This window comes from Myodes glareolus, chromosome 16 (assembly GCF_982192425.1).
Source record: "Myodes glareolus chromosome 16, mMyoGla1.1, whole genome shotgun sequence".
In the NCBI taxonomy this organism is placed as follows: domain Eukaryota; kingdom Metazoa; phylum Chordata; class Mammalia; order Rodentia; family Cricetidae; genus Myodes; species Myodes glareolus.
In genome coordinates this window covers 63,982,025-64,007,176 of record NC_142041.1, presented here as the reverse complement: position 1 = coordinate 64,007,176, position 25,152 = coordinate 63,982,025, and positions in this window count along the sequence as shown.

Sequence of the window (25,152 nt, the reverse complement as noted above, 5' to 3'; positions counted from 1 at the left end):
ACATAAATTTATTCTTGAGAAGTGTCCAGAAATAATGTCTGGCTTGGGATAATTTCTCCAAAATCATCTTCCTTGTCCCCATTAGTCTTTTTAATGCTTGTTCAGAGAAATGAGGAAACAGAATTTAATGCATCTGTGTCTCATTAAGACAATTAGGAAACAGATTTTCTTTTTGTTGTAAAAAAAAGGCACAGTTTTTATTCTGACTACAAAATTAGCTCTTGTGCCACTCTTCAATAAGATTATCTTGGATGTATTATGAGGGATCCATTAAAGCATGTGCCAGCGGCTAGCCAAAATATAACCCTATACATTGAGAGATGTTTGGTTTAGAAAGCTATTTAGATCCCAGTTAAATTTCAAAACCACAAAATTTGTTCCACAGAACAATTCAGAAAAGCAAGAATCTCAGACAAATCATTTTTAAAAGATAAGGCATTACAATGCAAATTAATTATAAATATTCTCTACCATTTTATTTCTTCTGTTTTCATATTAATATTTCACGGGTATTAACATCTTTTTTTTCCAAACTATGGATTGTAACCAAAGCCTCTCATACTCTGCACATGTGATCTATTGATTGCTAATATTCCTAGCCCATAAATTGATTTTCTGTATTATCATCTCGTTGGATTTCTCTATCAGCTCTAATTTGCTTTTCTAAGCACAAATGCTTAATTTTGTTTTGCTCAATGGTTTTCCATGACTTGTTTAGCACGTACCTCTCAAATAAAATTGGCAAATTGGCAGATTATTTACTGCATTCCAAAGACTTACTACGTTCTTTGTCCTTTGAGCTATGGCACCCAGCGACAAGAATAAGAGAGATTTATAGGGTAGAAGGAGGATAAAGAGGATACAAATGCCTGAAGCAAGTAGCAACTATCAGCAGCAGTGATGTAGATGAGCTAAGCAGTATCTAAGGCTTTCTATTCCAGAGCACATTCCAGACTACAGGGGGTACAAGAAAACAAAGACTTAAAATAGATTAACTTTGCTTTCCTCAGTTCGTGGCTATTATTGTATGAAATATATATATATAATATATGTATTTGATTCTTATAGTTCTTATGTAGAGAATTATTAATATGTTGGTATCAATTGTGAACGGATTTCAGAATGTGTTTCTAGGATTCTTAAACATAAGAATGGAAAGATGAGTATAATCCAGATGCATCGATTTCAATCATGCACTGCGTTAAATACTTTGACGATGTGGACATGAGTCCACATTAATGTACCTGCACACACACATTTTCCATTGTACTGACAATGCTAATACATAGTCTTTTGTTTATTCATATGCTGTCAGAAACAGGCCTAAGTTTGGATTTTAGGGAACCACGTTCAGATATAAGCCCAGGCTCACTGCAGTGTGAACGCTGCAAATCACCTTGCTTCCCCCTCTTCTGGAAAGCCCGAAGTCTAGGTCACTACTCATATATAAGGAATTTGTGGACCCCTCCTCACCTCATGGAAACCTGGATTTCCTACACCTACTCTGCATGTCTGTTTTTCATTCAGATCTCATCACTGTTATTGTGGGTTGCCAGATTTTTTTTTTTGAAAATATATACAGCAAAAGGGATAGTATCATAAAAATTGCTACACTTTGAAGACTGTGTTTTTAAAATAATTGTTTTGTCTAAAAAAGAGGGCTGGGAACATCAAAGATGTATTCTTAATTACATTCTTTCATTTTATGGCAGGATGTTTATTACTTTAAGAAATATCTTAAGTCATCCTTAAATAAAAATACTTTAAGTATTTTATGTACTAGATACTTAGTATTTTATGCACAAAATATAGGCTGTTATAGTTTTTTCCCCCTGAAGAGACAGTGTTCTTCAATATTTTCAATGGTGTTACTGGCTATAGTTTGTTTTTACTTCAAATATCTCACTCTTCTCAAGTTAATAGATAAATTTCTTCATCTCTTTCTTTATTATAAGGCAAAGATAAATAAGTCTTTTTCCCTCAATCTGCTGCGATAACGTGTGCCCATGCCGAAAGGTGATCTGTTCTAATCAACTTGGCGAAGTCTGATGGAATTACCCTGAACATATCTCATAGCTGACACAACTACAGAATGATACAGTTCAGGACAAACATTGGTGACCTGAATAATACATGACAGACAGATGACCGGGTGAGAAAAGTCATTTTTCACCTACACCACTTGAGTTTCTTTATTAAAGCCCGAGACATGGTTGATGGAAAGAAGGCTGCTTTGGCAGCTAAAAGCTGCTGTGTTTTATTAATAGCACCGTCACGATTCCCCCGCCGTGTTAGCATTTGAAACATGTTATTTTGCCAGTAAAATACAATAGGCACCTACGCTGCATGAAAACTAGACATTTCAAAGACATTTTTATAGGGATATGAGTTTTCTGGTAATCAGATATTACTATTTAATACTTACACAGGTCAGGAATATTAAGTTTGCTGACTGAAAATATCAAATCTTAAATTTGGGGCAAGAGTGTAGGTGATGCGGATGTGATGACTTAGATTGGCTTATGTTTCCCAGTCACAGCAAAATTTACATAGAAATGCACAAGAAAAGATGGTTTATCATTAATAATGTATATTTTATATATATTTATGATGACTATTTTAGGCAAGAAATTGTAAAAGAGCACAATCTGACAACTCTGGCATCATTAATAATTTGCACAATTTGAAAGAAATCTAGACTAGAGAAAAATAATGGACTGACATAATGTTGTTAGAAGATTCAGCCTTACCAGTTTAAATTAGAAGTTAAATCAAGCTGCTGACCCCTGAATACAGAATGGATAGACACCTTTCCTAACTAAGCACTCACACAAAGTAAACTGATTAGATCACTTAATGAATAGTATAGTATCATATATTTAAACATTTGCTGAAAATCTTGTTTTTAGTCGTTGTATGCACATTTGATAAGCAGGCATAGTCTATTTCTGCCATACCCAAAATCTAAATTCATGATTGTAACTGTCATCCTGTGCACATTGGATAAGGCAACATAGTCTATTTCGGCCATACACAAAATCCAAATTCAAAATTGTAACATTTAACATTTTAAAATATTATAAGACTTTCAGTTTCCCATCATTTTCTTTAAATTTACTTCTCATTTGTTTAATTGAAAATGCCTTATTTGTAGCCCAAGGCAGCTTCAAATTTTTGTAAAATCTGCTGCATCTGTCTACTGATGTCTAAGATTGAAGGCATATATCAACCACTGACTTTCCTTTAATTAAATAAGGCTTTTTCTAGTTTCAACAGGTTTGGTGATTATAATAAAAGGATCTAGTGTTCATTAATATGATGTTTTTACTTTGCTTCCAAGCCCACATTAACCACATTTTTTTCTTTCTTTTTTTTTCCTTTTGGTAGAAACTAGTCTCTGGTGAGTCATTGTAGAAAATCTTCCACGATAGTTGAGAAATGATGTATAAAATACTTTTCACCGTTCTTAACATTGCTTTTATGTTTCACCATTATATTATATAATTTTGGTGGATGGTAGAAAGCTCTAGTCTGCAGAACTATTGTACGACAGTATTCTCATTCTTTAAATGGAGTCCCAGATCACTCACACCTACACAGGGTGTATCAAAGAGACTTAGAATGTGAAACATTGAAGTGGTTTATTATAGAGGAAGACCTAATAGCTAATATACGAAGCATATTTTCTAACCTTGTAATTTTTAATGATACATTCCTCTTGATTCTGTTTATAGTTTAAATTCTCTACCATAACCTAGCTATCTGACTCTGTCTAACCATCTTGCTAAAAGAGAATTCTGATCAACTGTACCTGTTTTTGATTTTTCCAGGGAAGTTTGACTTTAGGTTTTCATGCATTTAATTTTCAGTTTCTTTACATCTTACCTCTGTGTTCCTCTATATCACTTATTTCTTGCTGTATACTTTTAAGGGTTTTGTTTTTAAGCATATGTTTTTCAGGTGGTATGTAACAATGGATACCCTTATAATTGTTTTTATATAGAATCAGTAATAAACTTGTGGATAAATGATCTCCACACTTAAAAAGTAATAATGAACTCATTCTTATACCCTATTTGTTCTATTTCCTTCTTTGAGAGGAGTCATTGGTTGTAAGATTGATGTCTATCATTATCTGTTAACGTAAGTTTTCATTTAATTTTCTTTTGTAGGTCTTGAGCGTTCTGTGTTATATGTCCTTTCTGACAATAATTCACTATATTGTATGGTTGAGCCTAACATATATTGTTCTTGATACTTAATTTGGTTAGTTGTATTTACTTTTTAAAATACACAAAGAACTCAAAAAATTGGTCACCAATTGGTTAGTGTGGCAATTTCTCAGAAAATTAAGAAACAACCTTCCTCAAGACCCAGTAATACCACTTTTGGTATATATCCAAAGGATGCTCAATTGTGCCACAAGGACAAGTACTCAACTTTGTTCATAGTAGCTTTGATTTTCAAAGCCAGAACCTGGAAACAACCCAAATGCCCCTCGACCGAAGAATGGATAAGGAAAACGTGGTACATTTACACAATGGAGTACTACACAGCAGAAAAAAATAACGACATCTTGAATTTTGCAGGAAAATGGATGGAGCTAGAAAACATTATTTTGAGTGAGGTAACCCAGACACAGAAAGACAATTATCACATGTATTCATTCATAGAGGACTTTTAAACACAAAACAAAGAAAACCAGCTCACAAACCACAATCCCAGAGAATTTAGACAATAATGAGGACACTAAGAGAGACTTACATAGACCTAATCTACATGGGAAGTAGAAAAAGACAAGATCTCCTGAGTAAATTGGGAGCACGGGGACCTTGGGAGAGGGTTGAAGCAGGAGAGGAGTGACAGGGAGGGGAGCAGAGAAAAATGTAGAGCTCAATAAAAACCAATAAACAAATAAAATAAAATTTTTGTTTGCTACTTTAATTAGTATTATTTTGCTTAATACAGCCACCTTACCAATTGATGTTTCTTAAATGAAAGCACTTATCTTTCAAAGTTATGTATTATCAATAGTTTTGGTACTGTATTCTTGCTTGTATTTTGATTCCACCCCCCTCCCCTTTTTGCCAATGTGGCTTGGTGCCAGGGGATCACCGTGAGCAAGAACAAATCTCAGACTTCCCACAGATTCACTGTCTCTGCTTAGGAAGTACCACAGCCTGCGAAATGTGAAACCACAGGACAGGCTGAGAAGTTTCTAGGGGAAAAACTAATCTGCACATGGCTTATCAAATTTACAACTTGCAGCAGGCATTTTCAAGTCTGCCATGCTATGTAATTCTATTTCAATCTTCCATGCAATTGAAAGTGATACTGTCAGTTAAGATTCACTTTTTTCCACCTTTCTCTCAGGTTGTGGTAAAAATAGTAAGAATATAAAAGGAACCGCCAACCTAACGCCCATTTTCACTATTGGTGAGTTTCATAGATTGTTGATATAAAGAAAGGTGAATATAGAAAGACGCTTCACAATTTGGACCTAAGTTAAAATCTGTCTTCCTAAAAACATATACTTACTTGACATACTACTTTTATAGTATGATCTCCCCCCACCGCCATGTGTGTGTGTGTGTGTGTGTGTGTGTGTGTGTGTGTGTGTGTGTGTGTGGGTGTATTTCTATGTCGTGTTTAGCAAATCATCTGAGACTAATCATTCTGCTTGTTTGTTTTATTTTCTGTAAGTCTTTCTCATTTTCCTTATTTCTATTCCTCACCTGGGCATAAGACCTCGCATTATTTGGAGGAGAAAAGCAGATTCTGGTAAGAGAAAAGGTGATTGACACTAGAATCCTTTAACATGCAATTAAAATCATGCATTTACTCACTTGAAACACCAGTAACTGCTAGAAGCAGGAGAATACTGTGGAAGTGAAAATGATAGGAAGATATTTTAAAGCTAATGTTTGTAACTGAAAAAGAAGAGGAGGAGAAAATGAAGAAAAACAAACTCAGAAAATAGGGATGAAGGGAAAAGAATTACAATATGAGAAGTAACAAAGAAAGTGCTGCAAAATAAATGGATAAGAAAAATTAACCACCATAAATGATGATTCAGGATTGAAAAATCTGAAACAAAACACATGCATAAACCTCAAGAGGAAATAGTAGAAAAAAATATGTTTAAAAGTAGAATAAAAATATTACATCATTAGTCAAAACTTCTTTTGTTGAGGAAAATGCATTTTCTTCTCACATATAAATTGTTTATTATTATTATTTACTATTATTTTTAATATTAATCATTATATTATCTTGAAGCTGAATCTACAGGTAGGGGGATGACTGGTAGTCCCTATTTAAATCAGAACAAATAAGAGCAGAACAAATCCCCTGCAGTTTTAGGTTTCTGTACAGTATCAGCTCCCATAGGAATTGTTCAGTTTCTGTTATAGATAATAATACTTAGTACCATTTGCTCCCAATCCTGCTGGTGGATGTTCTCTCACCAGGGCCTCACTTGAGTTAGCGGTTCACATTGTCTCACTGTACTGTATTTGCATCTCCCAAAGGGTCACGATCAGACTTATTTACCAAGTAGCTGTCAAGGCCTTCAGTACTCAGTCAGTAGCGGGAACAGGGCTCCTGGTGTTTGAATGTTCGACTGCAAATTTTTTACCACCAACTGGAGTGGTTGGTGAGCATGCACCACTCCTATAGCTGTAATCTCTATTGTGGTTTAAATGAACTATGTTTTCTATAGGTTAATGAATTTTAATATGTGGTCCTCAGTTGGTGATACTACTTGGAAAGGCTTTGGAATATTTAGGCGGAGGAGCCTCAGTGGAAGAAGTACGTCACACTGGCAGGCTGTGCAGGCTTCTAGCCCCCTCCAATTCCTGCTCTCTAAGCCTCCTGTTTGGATGAAATTTCATCAGGCAGAGTAGTTTCTGCTCCCATGCCGTACCTTCTTCACCAGGAAGGACACTCTATCCTTCTTGAACCATAAAACAAACGTCAAAATCTACTCTTTTTCTCTCATCAAGTTGACTTATACGTGGTAATTTATCACAGGAACAGAAGAGTGACTACTAAGCCATTCTTTACTCCAGGAGCAAAGGATAACAGGAGGTTGCAAATCCCTCCTAGGCTCTGTCTAATACAGACACACCTGCAGGCTTTCCTCTGCAATGGGATTTTGTAGAACTATCTTCTACAGTCCTGATTCTTTCTTTGTAAATGCCCCAGATGATGGGTATATGTGCCTTTCCTCTGTCACACTCTTAGGTGTTGGTGTCCACTCTTTACTTTTTAACATTATGTTCCTGTTGTTAGATTTGATGTTTCCTTTTTTTTTCTTTTTTTTCTGTTACCCCCACTTCTCTTCCCACAGTCCTCACCTCAGACTTCCTTCATGAGTCGAATGTTTCCTTTCAGAATTAGAGGACATTTTAGTAGGCTACCAGAGAACGTATTTCAACCACCAACCTCTGCCCATGGGAACCCCAGATCCATTTCCACTCCAAAACTAATTTTACTGAAGTAATGTTTTACTGAGTAACCTCTACAATATCTTATCATAATCAATACCATAAAGTGTTCTCTGCTATCCTGCAGTTATATGCCTTCCTGTCTCTCACTAGCAAGGAGACCGACATTTTTTTTTAATCCCACCTTGAGTGAGGGGAACCAGCCAGTCTCCCACTGAAGAGCTATGGTTGAGTCCCTGAAGAAATCTGGAGTTCTCCAGAGGGATGCTTAGTCCTCTATAGTCATATTATCCCCAACAATGAGAGCTCCTCCCTGTACTCCCAGTTCTATCTCTTAAACTCAAGAGACAAAACAATTCCCCTTTGGTGCCATTTGCTACTACATCCTTCTACAGATAGCAAACTGGAATGGTCTTAGTACTTTAATTTAATTACTAATCTTTTCTAATCCATCACTGTTCTATGTTGTTCAAAACCAAAAATATGAAAAACATTATTTTTATATTATGTGTTTGTGTTTTAAACTTGTCAGACAATGAGGTATTTCTAGTTCCAATTACCCTGCTGCCCAGAAAGAATGCCTTGAATATTTTTAATTGTCTTTTCTTTAAATGACTTGAATTAAGATCTTTGAAATGTTCTTACCCACTAATTACAATGTTAACATTTTATTGTGACTGGAATCTTGTGATGTGTCTATTTGTTCAACTATATATTCTATAACTTATTCCTTTCCTGCTGCTAATTTTCTAATTAATATTGTTCTGTTCCATTATATAAAGTTTATAACCTTCAGTAATTCTGTCTTTCATCTTAATAAGAATAACAATAAACATATGAATTGGCACGTAGAGATTTAACATCTTCACAGTGTTTTTATTTTGGAAATGTGTTTTTTTTAATAAAAATTAAGCATACATGTAATTCTCAGATACTTTCCTATATTGATGCTTCAAAATTATATATACACACATATATAACATTCAAAATATTATATATATATATAGTGTGTGTGTGTAATTGCAAAGATATGTAATCCAAGATTTATATGTATTATATAGTATTATATGTCCATGTACAATGGATTTCCCCAATGACTTTTCTTCATACTTTGGACATATGTGGAATAGTAAAATCCTTGTTCCCTATACTTTACTCAGGTAGCCACTCTACTCCACGTCTTAGTGACCATAAAACCATTGATCTAGTGACTTTTTAGTTATTTCTCTTGGAATTAAGAATTATGCTTTTTAAAATATGTTATGAAATGGATATTTGATTCTCGGATTTATTGCTTTGAACAGCCCTCTGAAACAATATTAAAACATGCTGTAGAAAATATAAACACTTACCTTTCTTTTGATTTCCCTAAAAATGTTGTTTCGCAATTAATCAAGCTCTGAATTTAGTTTTCTGATGTACATGTGGTTTTATTTATTTTTATGATAAGAAAATGCGCACATATTCTTATATAAATGTTGGGAAAGAGATTTACAGAACATACAAAAATATTTATTGAGAACTACAAGCTGGTTTGCAAATATTAAATATTCCAGGCTAGCAAATTATTTTCAGCTTCAATATTCTTGTAAAGTGAAATTTTGTATTTAAACTAGACAGCACAAGAGAAAAGTGTCTTTGACTTTTTGAGAAAATAAAAACATGAAAGTATGGCCATAAAAGCTTTAAGAGCCCGCCCACCTGTCTGTTGTGACAAAGATAACATGTGGAAGACTGAAACAGTATCGGACAAAGCTGGTTGTAAAGAGAAATCTCTGGGGTAATTCTTTCTAATGCAGAGGCACTGTGATTCTCCTAAAATGCTGATTCTGAAATTCTGAGAAGTGGGACTTCTTTCAAAGATTGTATTGTTGGAATGCTGGTGAATGATTGCTTGCATCACGGATGGTCTATGCTAAAGCTCAAATTTGACAGGTTGATGTTATTGTTAAGAAAATGAATAAACTATTAAGAGAACAAATTAAGAACATACAAACAAATGTACATATTTTATAGTAACCCATGTTTTATATGCATACATTTTTAGTGAAAATGATATTCACTTTAAAAGAATATGTTCTAATTATAAGTGGCTAGTCATATCATTTCTTTTCTTAGTATGGTATGTAATTTTGTTTTTGCTAAGTTTTAACAAAAACCTCCTCAGAAAGGCTGATTAATTAGGTTAAAAGAAATTGGGTTTTATTGTAGTCTGGATGAGATATGTTCCGTTGAAATGCACATACATTTTTTATTAAAGAGAAGACTGACAGAAAGACAGTATTATTTAAATGCATTGTGGTGAGAAAAGCACCCATATTGCCCAACTTTCTGTCCAGAGTGGTTTGCCCAGTTAATGATCGATTGATTCCGCTAAAGGAAACAAAGGAACAGTTTTCTCCTTTCTTTCTTTATTATGCTCTGTAACTAAATCATATAAAATATTGTAAACCAGTGTAATTAGCAGTCATCATCAGAACATCGTTTTCTATGTTCTCTGCAAGAAACAATAGAAGCGAAAGAAGCATAGCCATGGCGTCTTTATGGAGAATCATCAAAAGAAAGTTTAAAACACAGAAAAGTGAAAGAGACACCTCACACTCTAAAGTCAAAACATGGTGGATATTAAAATTGTATTGAAATGTAAAAACAAGGATTCATTTTAATTTTCAGAGAAGCCTCTTGAATTTGTCAAAAGATTCATTTTTATAAATATTTCTATGTCACTCTGCCCTTTCCCATATTTCAACACTTTTTTGTAAAAGAGATTTATAATAATGCCAAAGTTCAGTTATTACACATAGAATTGTCAGGGTAAGACCTATTCTAGACTCTGCTTTGTTTGCAGTGTATTGTAAGTAAGAGGAAGTATTCTCTGCATAAGGAAACTTACATTTTCCAACAAATACATAATCTAGAAACTATGAATATTTATTATATAAAAGTATATTGCCAACCAAAAGAACCTATTAAGTACCAAAATATACACTTTTATTTATGACAAGACTACAAGAACTTTCCTTTAGAATCTCTTCCAAATAAAAACACATATGTCGACTGCATTAATGTCTCACTGTACCTAACCTGTCAACTGTGCTGATACATACAAACATCTTTCAGAAACACAGATACCAACATGACACACCTACCTTATTTCCTTAGCTCCTGTGTACTTCTGTAGATGTTCCTCATATAGTTTATAATTTTTTAAAAAATTATTATACTAGCTTAAATAACTCAAAGTCAACTTTCAGTACATTATGAACAAGTGTTATAAATTCCATACATTGCTTTTTTTTTTATAAAATTGAAAATAGGCACTTTTTTCATATTTAAATCTAATTTAAAATTAAAGAGAATTATATAGCAATCATAGACATTTTAATTTTAGGTTAACTTTTTATAAAATTCAAAAACAATTTGGTACATTTTTAGAAGCTTTAAACTGAAAAACAAAAGCAAAAGTTAAAATAGCAACTTTCAATGGAATAACATAATACTTATCCTAAATAGAGAAGCTTTATTTTAAAAGGAAAAACCTTAGAAACTGAATTTACTCAATAGAAATCATCACATTTATCTTATAATCTAAAGCTTAACTATTTTGTAAAATGTATTTTTAAAGTATTTCTTATTTTAATTACTTAGCCATCATATTTCAATAATAAATAATCAAATGGATTAATTTCAACTGTCACTTTACTTAGAGCCCTAGAGGCCAGACATCACAGTTTCTGTCTTTTTATACCCAACAAGATGGAAGTTCTAACTTCAAGCATTATTCAAAGTTTATTATTCATTTTTAAGATTAAAATATTATCAATTTGACGACAAAAATTGTCAGCGGGCTATGTCCATTTACATATGTCCTATGACACAGGTATTTGGGAGTACTTTCTTAAACTTCCTGCCTTGATTTTCTTCTCTGGCATTTCATTGCAATTCACAACCTTGTCCTAAAGTGTGTAACTATAGACATTGGGTATACATTAGTTATTTAAAATGAAACTGACGACAAAGCAGAGTGAAGCCCATTATAAAAAGAAATGTTTGTTGAAGCAAGAGGCAGATTAACTGATACTGTAAATTGTTCCTAGTTTCAGCAAACTTGTATGTTTTTATTTTGTCTGTGTCATTTAGTTTCACCCAAAATAAAGAAAAGTGATACACAAAAGTAAATAATTGATAATAACAACATTATCTACAAGCCTTAAAATTGTTGAAGGCAAAATAGCTCAAATGATTCTCAATGCCTTTCAGGCACATCTGAATCAAATAAGGTAATTATTCTTTAAAATGCTTACACAAAGTCTGATTTGCATGCTAGTAATTGCTATGCCTTGTGGCATTCAGCAATTGACACAGCAATGATTTTAATTATTGTAATTTCATCAGTATAAATACTTCAAAGTTATGCAAATACTATCTCCTAATCCACATAGACAGCTTGGAGTATTTGATTTACTCGTCTAGGCCTCTTTGTCTAGGCAGTTTACTCTCAGATGTGACTCTGCATTGCAACTGAAGCCTTTCACTCACATCAAAGCTTGAAATCATAACAAGATGAGCCAATTTTACAAAGACTGACACTTCAAACATTAAGTTGCAAATACGATTATGAGGTAAATATGAAAGGACTTTGCTTAGTTATCACGCGGCATGGATACCTATTGCTAATCATGTCTACTGTTTCCTCTAGTGTGAGAAAGTAGATACAACTCAAAAAAATGTTTTTGAATAAATAAGCCCAAGAAAGGTACTCCCAGTTACAAGATGAACTTAAATACTACAATAGTAAAATCTTAGTGGTGTGCAATAAATTATCACCAGCATTATAGTCATTTATTCCCCCGGCCAGTAGAGTCTCCTAAGATTCAAATAGCACTTTCTTCATGGTGTACAATGTTCATGTTGCTTTTCTTGTGACTCTTAAATTCTCAGAAATGGAAATTCTTGAAATTTAATAAAGGAGGACTTGGAAAGCAGTTTTCTCAGAAATAGTGCAGCGTGAGAAGCTATCTTACCATATGGTGGCCAATGCTAACAACAATTTATGGAAAAGGAAACACATAAGTTTGTGCTTATTTAAAAATGTTTCTACTTCCAGTTGATGTGCTTGAAAGAAAAAAAATAGCAGATTTAGATTTAAAAACTTTACTGTGATGAAAATTTTTATTATTTTGGAGTAAATAATTAAATTGACAGTAACATGATGTCAGTTTTTCTTTTGAATGTCAGCTCCAAAATAATGACATGGAGACTTCTTATTAAGTATGAAAGCTTGACCTTACTTTAGGTTTATTCCCAACTAGCTCTTAAACCTTAAATGAACCCTTTTATATTAATCTATGCTCTGCCACATGGCTATGTACCTCTGCTCAGTCCTATACATCTGACTTCCTCCACATCTTGATGGTGATTCCCCCTTTTTCCAAGTTCCTCACTTTCCCTAGAAGTCCTGTCTATCCTTTCCTGCCTAGTTATTAACATTCAGCCATTTATTAAATCAATCAGAAGGTGCCTAAGGCAGGTTAGGAAGGGCAGGCCCATCTTCACACAGTGCAATCAAATATGCTGCAACAGTAACATATTTAAGCTATTCACAATACTAGAAAATCCAATCAATTATAAATAAAAACAAAGTGGCAAAATATAGTAATTTTCTAGTAGTAAAAAAGGAATGAAGCCTGTTAGCTACTTCCATGTTTTGGATCTTAGGCATGTACCATAGGCCTTGTCTTTGAAGCTTGTCTCCACTTTTTGGATCTGGGACAGAGCAGAAAGGAGTTAAGATATTGCATATCTATTGGGAATCCGATTGTCACGAGTATCATTCTCTTTCTCTTTTCCCTTTTTGTAGTAGGAACCTTCTTTCTTTTTCAGCTGTTTAGCCCTTAAATAATCACACAGAAACTATATTATTTGCAATACTGCTTAGCCAATAGCTTAAATGTATTTCTGGCTAGCTCTAATATTTCTTTCTTTCTTTCTTCCTTTCTTTCTTTCTCCAAAATTTCCCCCTCCTCCCTGCCTCCCTTTTCCCTCCCCCTCCCCACCTCACCCTCCCTCTCTAGTCCTAAGAGCAGTCAGGGTTCCCTACCCCGTGGGAAGTCCAAGGTCCTCCCTGCTTCATCCAGGTCTATATAGGTGAGCATCCAAACAAACCAGGCTCCCACAGAGTCAGTCCATGCACTAGAATCAAAACTGAGTGCCATTATCCTTGGCTTCTCAGTCAGCTTTCATTGACAGCCACATTCAGAGTGTCCATTTTGATTACATGCTCCATCACTCCCAGGGCAGCTGGCCTTGGTGAGCTCCCATTAGATCAGTCCCACCGTCACAGTGGGTGGACGCACAACTCATGGTCCTGACTTCCTTGCTCCTGTTCTCCCTTCTTCTGCAATTAACCCATCTCCATTAACCTATGTATCATTGTGACTTACCATGTAAAGTTCTGGTGTCTGTCTCTGGAGAGGCTACATGGCTTCTCCCTGACTCCATCATCTTTTTCTCAACATTCAGTTTATTTTACCCTGCCTGCCTTTGTTCTGCCCTACTATAGGCTCAAGCCAGCTTTCTTTATTCATTAATGGTAAACACAGCATGCAGAAGGAAATCCCACATCACCTCCTCTTTTCTGGCTAAATAAAAAGGAAGGTGAGAGGTCCTTCTATCTTTGTATTGCTTTTATTGGTTAATAAATAAAAAATTGCTTTGGCCTATAGCAAGGCAGAGCTTAGCTAGGTGATGAAAACTAAAATGAATGCTGGGAAAAAGAAGACAGAGTCAGTGAGAAGCCATGTAGCCCCACCAGAGACAGACACTGGTTGAAGTCTTACTGGTAAACCACAGCCATGTAGAGATACACAGATTAATAGAAATGGATTAAATTAATATGTACAAGTTAGCAAAGAAGAAGATAGTGCTAATGAACCAAGCAATGATTTAATTAATACAGTTTCTGTCATTATTTTGGGAGTCTGGGTTGCTGGGAATCAAACAAGCAATCTCCCACAACAAATAGGCACCAATGTGGTCAACTAAAGTCCACTTAAAACCTGAGAAAGTTTGGGAAAAAAATTCTTGGCAAAGAAAGAAAAGCGGAGTTAAGCATGGCTTAGCATCATGGCTCCTTTAAGAAGGTTTTCCTAATTCATCAGTAGCAGAAAAAAAAGCCACATGCTTCTAAAATACTGGCTTTCTGTACTAGGCTGCAAGTGTGAATTATGGCTCTTTCAGGAGGTCAAGCATTTAAATAGGGTTTCTGAGAAGAATGCTACAACTTTCTTAATGAAACATAGACCCATTCTGTGCCTGAAAATGGAACTGTGAACAAGGCTTGTGCTAAACAGACCTCCACCCAGCCATGTTGGACTGGGCAGAGCAAGAGGTCAGGGCTGTATTTTCCCTAGAAATGCTGCCATTTATGGTTTTAAGAAGTACTCAGCATTTTAAGAAGCAGTCCTTGTCATAAAAAGGATTACAGATATGTAATAGAGACAAATCTAGAGAGAAAAGACCTCTAAAAGGCTCACAGTGGTATATAAATGTATGTAGGCTTGGGAAAGAGAAAAAAGATTATACAGAGTTATAAAAAGGATGAATTCTTTAAAAAAAGAACAAAGTCTTTAAAGAGACAGAATAAACTTGTAAAAATGTAATAGAGTAAGAAAATTAAGGCACGTAAAGAAGAAAAAGACACAGAGAGTCAAGGTTATGTATACTATTGTTTTCTTTGAATTTTTTAACTGTGAATAAGCTAAGTACAGAGAAGCATTTCACTGTACCAATTGTTAAACTAAACAAGCATATATACTCTAAAGGGATCTTAACTTCAAAATTAGTGTCTAAAGATATGTTGCTTTGGAACAGAGTTTCTTCTTCTGTTTCTATAGAGGACAAGAACCTGTGAAATTCTTCTACACTAATGTGATTTAATAAACCAAGACTCCTTGAAAAGTCACCTTGAACACACCTGAAAAACTTACTTTGCCCAATAAACAGGAAATAGTTCAGAGATAATTACTCCCATATTCCCAAATATTGTTTGTAAATAATTGTTTTTACATTTAAAGGGGGATATGCCATAGAGATGGATATTTTGCATTGGTATGGAACATGGTTTACTGATACAAATTTAAGCTCATTTTATATATATATATATATATATATATATATATATATATATATATATGACTGGATTAAGGCACTCTGTTTGTGCAGCTCATTTATAAATGTAATATGTAATTAAGAAAAATAAGGTAACAGATAATCATCTATAATAATCAAACTTTTAGTCATGTTAGTTAGGTTTTCAAGATATATAGAGGTATATTTCAGTTATATGGTTATTTTTTAAATTTTTCAGAGACTTTCAGAATATAGCATTTAAATGTTTTAAAAAGTTAGGACATTTCATGACAGTGAGACAGATCTGCTCCTGGCAGTACTAATAGCTTCATGATGGGCATCGAAGAGACTCCTTATAAAGTTTGTTTGCCATGTGGGCAAGACACTGCTCTTGCCTGGACTGCTTGATGTTCTGCTGTATGAACTGGACTTGCAGGACCCACAGAAAAATGACTGCTGAACTTGCCTAAAGGTGAGATGGTCATTCAGGCTTCCTGTTTCATGAAAGATTCTGCCAGAAATTCTTCAGGACATAGAATAAAGTAACAAGAAAAAAAACTGTCAAAATAGGTGGAACTCTCTTTGAAATTTCCTGCTTTGTGAAAAAGTCTACTGGATATTATGGATCTGTAGGCTGAAGATGGATGCTCCAATGATACAGAAGAACTTTGGGTGCCTGTTCAGGCAGTGAGATGTCTCTGTTCAAGTCTAGAATTTTGGAAATTGCTTACAATGTACTTTCTGTTTACTTGGGTTATATTATTTCCTTCTGGAGTCTTTGATGGAGTTGAAGAATAAATATTATAGTTATAATTTTCCTTAGTTATGATAAAAGATAAAGTAGACACAGATATTGTATCCATAAATCCTTGCTTGATGCTTATTTTGTTATGTGTAATTTTACTATATTAAGCTAAGACCTTCCATTTTATTTAAACAAAAGAGGAGAAATGGTGTAGGAGGTCCTTCTGTCTATGTGTTTCTTTCATTGGTTAATGAATAAAGAAACTGCTTTGGCCTATAGCAAGGCAAAACTTAGCTAGGTAGGGAAAACTAAACTGAATTCTGTGAGAAAGAAGACAAGAGTCAGTGAGAAGACATGTAGCCCCACATGAGAAAGACAGCAGATGGAACTATGTTGGTAAGTCACAGCCATGTGGTGATACACAATTTGATAGAAATGGGTTAAATAAGATGTAAGAGTTAGCCAATAAGAAGCAAGAGCTAATGGACTAAGCAATATTTAATTAATATAGTTTATGTTTGGTTATTTTGGGAGGCTGGGCAGCTGGAAAAATACAAGAAGTCTTCCACATCACCTTTTCCTCTCACTCTCTGTTTCTTTCAGTACTCTCTACTTTCTCTTGTCTCTGCATTCCACCTTCCTCTGTGTTCTTAAGGAAATGAACAGCACTGCTTATATTCCCAAGATGATGGTTTGTCTCACCACTAGCCAAGACAAAGAAAAGAAAAGAAAAACCATGTCATCTCTAAAGACCACAAATCCTTAGTAACTTCAAATAAATAAGAGATAAGAGCTGAAGTACAAAAAATGGAATTCATAATGCTAGCTTTAAAAGTGTTCAGTTACCACATAAAGGACTCAACCAGATAAAAGATATAAGGAAATTCAGGCACTAGATATGGAAGTCAGTAACCTGGCTGAAAGTTCAGCAATTGGGTAAAATTTAACAAAGAAATTTGGATTCTAAAAAGAATAAAACAGAAACATAGGAAATAAAACAATTAATCACTCAAATAAAAAGCATAGTAAAAAGATTCATCAAGGAGAAGAGCATTTGCTGTTAGCTTTCAGTTGGATAGTAAGATTTGCCCCCTCCCCTGTCTATGGGAATATCGCTGACTTAATAACTAGCAGGTTGTAAATGTTCAGTTGCAACCAATTCTTCTCCATGTGTGCAGTTGCCCTGATATTCATGTAGTAGTTTTTGAGGGGAAGAAAAGTAGGTTTCTTTAAATATGATGTTCCCGCACATCATCCTCTATCCATGCATAAAGTTCACTCAGCAGGAAAGCTAGAAAATGAAGTTGCGTAGGAAAAGTGATGGTGAAGATAAAGGAGAAATTGTTAGGAAGAAATGGAGATGGTATTTGATTGAAACCTGTTACATACATAAATAGAACTCTCAACAAAGCTAAAATAAATGAAATCTAAAAAGAAATGTAAAAATGTGTATCAGCTTTAAAACTACAATTATCTTGGAAAAAGTTTGCTCCCTCAGTATTAATTCATTGCTATGAACTATGGAAATTTCTTGCAAACTATGTGTCAAAATACATTGACCTCCTTCTAGCAGATTTCCTCAAGCATTTTATCATCATGATAGGAAAAAAATGAATACAACTATTTCTTATAGGATGGCAAGGTTACCTATAGTTAGAAGTTTCTGTCCTGCAGTTGCTCTCAAATAATCACAGAGAGACTTAACATAAATTACAAATGCTCTGTTAATAGCTCAGGCTTATTACTAATTAACCTTTGCATTTTATGTTAACCTCTATCTCTTATTTATACCTTTCACACAGTGAAAACTTTATTATCATGGTACTTTCATATCCTGCTCCCTCTACATATGGCTGACAACTCCTGATTCTGCCCTTATTATTGTATTATTACAATAATAATGCTGCCAGCATTATTGTAGTCTGACTCTCTTGCATAAACTTATTCTATTCAGCTTTTGAATAGTTAGATTCTTTATTAAACAATCAAAGTGACATATATTCACACAGTGTAATGAATATTCCGTGACAATAAATATTAGAGTTTTCTATGTTATGTTTATTAGCAGAAACGTGTTCAGAATGCCTATGAGCAGTATGATACTTTATCTTTCTGCTTACATAGAAATCAAACATGGTGAATTTTACTCCTTTTAGAAAATTTAGACTTGTAATTTCATCAAATATCAATTTTGACCAAAGGCTAAAATGTTGTTCAATGACTCAGGTCCTTCATAGTATCCTTTCTTTAGGTTCAGCCTGAATTGTGTTTATAAAAATGTGTATGATAAGCTTGGCATTTAATGAATACTATCATACAGTCAAAGTGAAAATAATCACTCCAGAATGTATGCTTGCTCTACTGTATGAGACTACATCTCTTCTGGGCAGACTTATAGTTCTGCTGTTGAGACAAAAACAAACAAACAAACAAAAACAAAACAACAACAAAAAAAACAAAACCCAAAGTATCATTTTGTCAAACCTGTGAGAACGTGTGTGGCAAATGAATGTGAGTGACCTGTGGGGATTCAGCATAAATCCATGGTGAATGGAGGGAAGAAAACAAGAACCTCGTTGCTACAAAAGAATGGAATATTTTTTTAAAAAAACCATTTGATCTTATAAGAAAATCTAAGGCACCAGAGTAACACAGTTGACAAGTAACACTGATTTTTATTGATGGAAATCTCTAGTAATGGAGGAATTCTATTTATATTCCTATATCTGGGCCACAGAAACTGAGAATACAAACTGATATTGTTTGCATGCTGAGATGTATACAATTGTTTGACACATCTGCCTCAACTGGATTGACTGGATTTTATGCAATGTGTGTGAATTTGCAAACGTACTTGTTTGTGTAAAATACTGGTGATCTGCACTGGAAGACACATTGTCTGTCTCATTGCGTAGCTGGATTCCATGGTGATTCAGAGAGAAGCAACAGGTGCACTCAATTCACAGATGGACCAAAGAGATCCAAAGCAGAAATGTACATCAGAGAAGTGAGTCTAGGGAGAGTCTAAGCTGGAAGCTGCACTCTAACAGTACTCCAAGCCAATGTATTCCTTGGTTGTTGTTTATTTTTGGCTTATGGTCATGATCAGAAAAATAATCTGGTAAGCAACTTTCTTAGAAAGCCTTTGTTAGAGAATAAAAATAACCTGTAGCGAACTAGAGGACAGGAGTAGTCCCGCTCAACTGTTTGGCTTTATATACATTCTTAAAGTTTGGTAAAGCTATTTTGTCAATTTCACATTAGGATAAATGGTCTTGATTTATAAATCTGTACTATCCATCAAAAATAATGTGGGTCAAGTAACTAGAAAGTCGTAGAAAATATGATAATGATGAAAAACCACAAATGATGTTCTTTATTTGAAGAAGTTTAAACATTTGCATATTTTAGAACTCTTATATATGAGAAGGACAATGATGTAAATATTTATGGGCCTCGAGTTTATAAGCTTGCTACCACCAAAAATGATAATACTTGAGGGAGAATTCCTAAGGGAGATTATATCCTATATGTTGAGCCAACATCATTAGAATTAATATCTTTATAAAGTCAACCTCAGGGTTATGCTAGCTTTTCCACTCATTGAGCTTGAAAATGTAGGTTTGTTTGTCTCCAAATATGTAAGGAAAAATATTTATTATTGATAAGTACCCCTCTAATGGTATTTTTATTACAGCAGCCAAATGGACTGAGAGAAGAAGAAAAATCAGTGAATTTTAAACAAACACAGTGAACCTGAGCATTCCAGCCTTTATTTCTCTCCAGCTTACTGCCTTTGAAAATGTCATAGCATCCTCTAATCCCTTATTTCATTTGGAACTCAGACCCAAGTATCTGCTATACCTCCTTTACAGTGTTGATGTAAATCTCAAAGATGATATATGTGAAATGTTATTATAATTCTATATTAGTACAAGGAACTGGATTAATTTTGTAGCAGTACATGTTTATGAACATTGAAAAATCAAATAAGAATCTCATGAGAGCTTATCAGGAAATGTATTGAAGTGGTAGCTTGGATCAGTGTCCTATTTGCACATTCAAGCATACAGTTTCCTTTCAAAAAAATATCATAGGGAAAAAATCCTCAAAACTTTGACACTTGAAAAAAGAGATGTCAGCCCTGTGCATTTTACCTTCACAACTAGCTGAAAAAATATTGCAAATTCATCTTGAATAAAGGGCAGGGTAAATAAAGACTTACAAAAAAGCAACAAGAAAACTGACAAAAATAGGAAGAGCTACATACATCCTATGCAACTAATAGTGGGAAAGAAGGGTGATATCAGCAAGCCACTTTTCACAGCCATCAAGGTACAGGAGCAACACAGCAGTCCGATGACATTGGAAAAATTGAAAACACTAACAAGGCAGAATTAATTTTGTGGTACTGCTTATGAAGACCATGATCACAATTTCCCCAAAGTACCCCATCACATCCATTCTTCTTCTAGACACACATCAAACCTCAACTTTTTATTATTGGAGATTGAATGTTTCTATATATATATATATATATATATATATATATATATATATATATATATATATTGTCGTCAAGATCAACTACCTACATGAGTCACTCCTAGGTCTAGCATCTTTCATTTGCTGTGTATTTCATCTAAACACTTCTGTAATTTACAATTATACCCCTCAACTTTCTTTAATCTATCTTCTCTGCATTTTGTGTAAAAATTCTATGCTTTTTTTTAATTGGAAAGGGAGATTGGCTTATTGGGAGGAAGAAAAATAATAAAAAATGGAAATATAAAAATTGATGTGAGGGAGAATACTCATAGAAAATGAGATTGTTGTGGTTTAGGGAATGAGATAGTCGGGAAGCAGGTGAAAGTAAACAGGAAAATGTCAAGGGAGATTTGGTATTGGAAAAGGTAGAATTGAGAAGGGAAAATAATAGACAAATCAGTTGTAGTTAAGACACAGGAAAAAGTCAGTAGAGCTGTGCCCACCTAACTCATCAGAACCACTGAACCTTCAAACTGGGTATATAATATGAGGGGACTTAACAACCAGAGGAAACTAGTTTTAGCATCCAGAATAATAAATGCGAGAATTTAGAAAAAATTTTTTTTTAAAAAAACAATATACACATAATTTGGATTAAATTAGCATCTAATGACCAACGACAAGGGGGGATTAGGATTTTTCCTGTGTTCAAAGAAGATAATTAATGTTTTCTACATAACCAGCAAACAATTGTGGCATTAGGTCATCTAACTACTTTTAATAATTAGAAAATAAGTTAATTTATTTTCTGGGGACATATGAGTGTTGAATTAAATGCAATTTGATGACATTTGGTTTCTTCCTAAATGTTCAGAGGTAGAAAGCCTAAGAAAGGGTGTGGAAGGGGGGGAGCGAGAGGCATAAGACAACATTAGCTGAGGACTAAGAGTCTGTTATTAATTCGGTTCCATGTAGAGTTTGTCTTGGTCTGTTATGTTGTTGAAAAATGAAAACTGACTAAGATGCTAATGTTCCAGGGATAATACAGGTTGCTTTAAAAGAGAAACAGATATTGAACTTGGACACACATACACACTCACACTCACATATTTCTCTTTAATTTGTGAGTTGTAAATAAGAGGCGATAATAGAAATGATGGGAATTTAGATAGAAATGCTTTATTCTGTAAAAGAATATAGTAATAACAAAGCTGCCTATGAATTTTTTCAGTTGTTCTATGTATGCTATAATCAATGCAGCAACATGGGACAAAAGCTCATAGGGTACACAGTTTTACAAGATGTGCTGCTGCAGGGCAATAAAGGTAGGTATCTATTATCCACATCGTAGGGTCTAGGTGGGCACATTCTGAGCAAGGTGAGCTTCTGGATCCTGGTGGAGGAAGTATCTTTCTCGAAGGAGACATACCTATAGGTGTTCCTCAAAAAAGAAGATGGCTAATTGGTAGGGCCATGGGTGATCCTATCCTGGGAGAAGAGTCATATTTCCTGAAGAGAAATTGCAGAGCTTCATGTTTAAATAGCTGTTGTGCTACAGCTACTCCCTACACATTCCTCTGTCATGTCTGCATACTGGGCCAGAAGTGATGATAGAGTTAATATAGGAATGAAATACAGGTCCAAAGAAATAAAGTTCACTTTGTCCTAGTCCACAAAACATTATGGTTTCTATGCTTAATTTAGTTGACTCTGAAAATAAATGTAAAAATCTATATTCTTAGAATCTGTAGCATCTTAATTTGGTGACTACAAAGGAGCCACACATCCTGACTAAGTTTCCACATTCCTTAATCATTTCTGGATGAAAAAAAATGCCTACATTCTAAGACACAGTAAGTGTTGCAGAAATTCCATTTAAACATCGTGGGTGCAAATGTTCAGAAGTTGTTGATACACTTAGAGTTTAAGCAGATGAGAAGACGCTAAGCTATTAGTCAGTTAAATAGAATACAACACATATATCAAGTCTTCTACTCATGTGGAAAAACCAACTATCTTTGTGCATTTTATCATTGTGTGGCAGAAATCATCACATGACAAAGGACACCAAACTCATACTTGATAAAAATCACCATTCCCTTTCATAATAAGCAGCCCCACAATAGTAGTATTAACCTGTTCATTGGAGCTTTTATTGGTTATACCTGCCAATAGCGCTACATTACAGAGGTTATATTTCCTGCATTTGAACTTTTGGAAATGTATTCAAAACATAATATCAACCAATTGGAAGAAAATAAGGACACAATACAAACTAAAAATTCCCTTTTCACCACCATCAATACTAATGGTAAACCTTGGTCAGAAAACAGAAATCCCTACTTATAATTATCAGTTATAAGATATATTCTAGATTATGTTCTAGAAAGAAAACAAATGGCAATATTTCAGAGATATTATGATTATGTATTACAGATTACCTTGAAAATATTGGCAGGACAAACAAAAGACTAATGAAGGAAAATGCTATATTACAACATACAGTTGTACAATAGTGCAACTTCTATATTAACACTGCTCTATGAGCTTCAAATGTTTTATAAGTAAGCAACTACAGAATTTATTATTATTATCATTTTTCAGGTTAGCATACAAAATGTTATTCTTTAATGCATTATCTATTGCAGAATTTTTTGTTTGTTTGTTTTGTTTTTCGAAACAGGGTTTATCTGTAGCTTTGAGGCCTGTTGCGGAACTAGCTCTTCTAGTTCAGACTGGCCTCAAACTCAGAGATCCATCTGCCTCTTTCCTGAATGCTGAGATTAAAGGCATGTGCCACCATTTCACAACAACTGTAGAATTTTTAATGAATAAGAATTTTCCAGAAAGTGTATGCATACACCCTTTCTTGAAATTTTCTCAGTTTTAGCTCATTAGTGAAACCATAAAATATGTTTTAACAGTTACATTGTCATAGAGAGAATAAAATGTTTTCTATCTTTCTATGAGGAGAGAAAACAAGACAGTCTTGACTTCTTTTGAGCCAGATGAACTCAAATAGAAATCCTAAGATTGTTCTCATCCTGGCATGTAAACTTGCTTTAAATTTGCTAAGAATATAAAGAAAGGGTAAGATAATCATTTCCACTACTATAGTGACAGTTCCATAAGACAGCAATGATCAAAAGTACTGACTTACAGAGGTCTATCTGCATTAAGATCTCCACACTGCTTTGGACAAGATTTGAGAACCCTAGTGATCAGAGACTGTGACATGCTTCATGCTTAGAGATGAGATCTATTCAATACTGTAGTTTGCTATCTTCCAAAGTATTTCAGAAACTGGGGTTTTCCCATATCAACATGGGATCACAAAGGCATATTAAGTACATTCTTGAGTCAGAGTATGATCTCAGTTTATGCCTGTTTGCAACGTATGCACCTTAGAATCTTTCAAAACACAAAATAGAAAAGCACTTTCATATTATAGAGGCTAATTTCTTAGAAATTATCTTATAAAAATTATAACACAAATGTCCATAGCTCACATAAATTATTCTTTGAGTGACAATTTAGAATTTATATTGAGTAGCTAAATAGGAAAGATTTTTTGAATGAAACTCTGTATCATTAGTTGGTTTGCTACATGACATTAAACACTGACATACAATCAGGACTCTGAGGATTCATTTACTCTCTTTAACCAGATAAACTTATTTAACAAATTATTTTTTGTGTATCAAATTACCTTTACAATTCTAAACAACACTGTCATAGAGCTATACCCTCCAGGAAAATATTCAGTAACTACTATAGATCAGTTTTGCCTGCTTGGAAGAGACCACATATAACTAGAAGATAGATTGTTGACATTACCCGTAAAAAAGGGTTTGAAGTTCACATTTGAGATTCAATGGTTTGAAGGGGCATTTGGAAACTCCAGCCATTCCTCTCCTTCCCAAGCTAGTTCTGAAGGGTCATAGAAGGTGACAGACAGTCAACACAAGTGGAGGTTAGTTGAAGAGAAACTATATCTATGGTGTAATGGATAAGCCATTATCTATGTTGCTTGACTTTCTAGTGCACCTGATCCAAGACTACACCAGTCATCCCTTACCCTTGATATGTATGTAAATTTAATATAGTTATAAACCTCACATAAAGAATTTTGGTAGAATGTTACATGAGTTTTTCATTGGCCCTTCTGGGGTAAACATATTTTTGGTAGGGAAGAAATTAATAAAACGGGCATGTTCAAAAAACAAATATGTAATATTCTTTGAAGGGTAGTATACAGAATAATCATTAAGTTTACGATAATTAAATGTATGCATTTTGTAATTAAGCTCTCCAGAAAAGACTAAACACTTAATCATAATG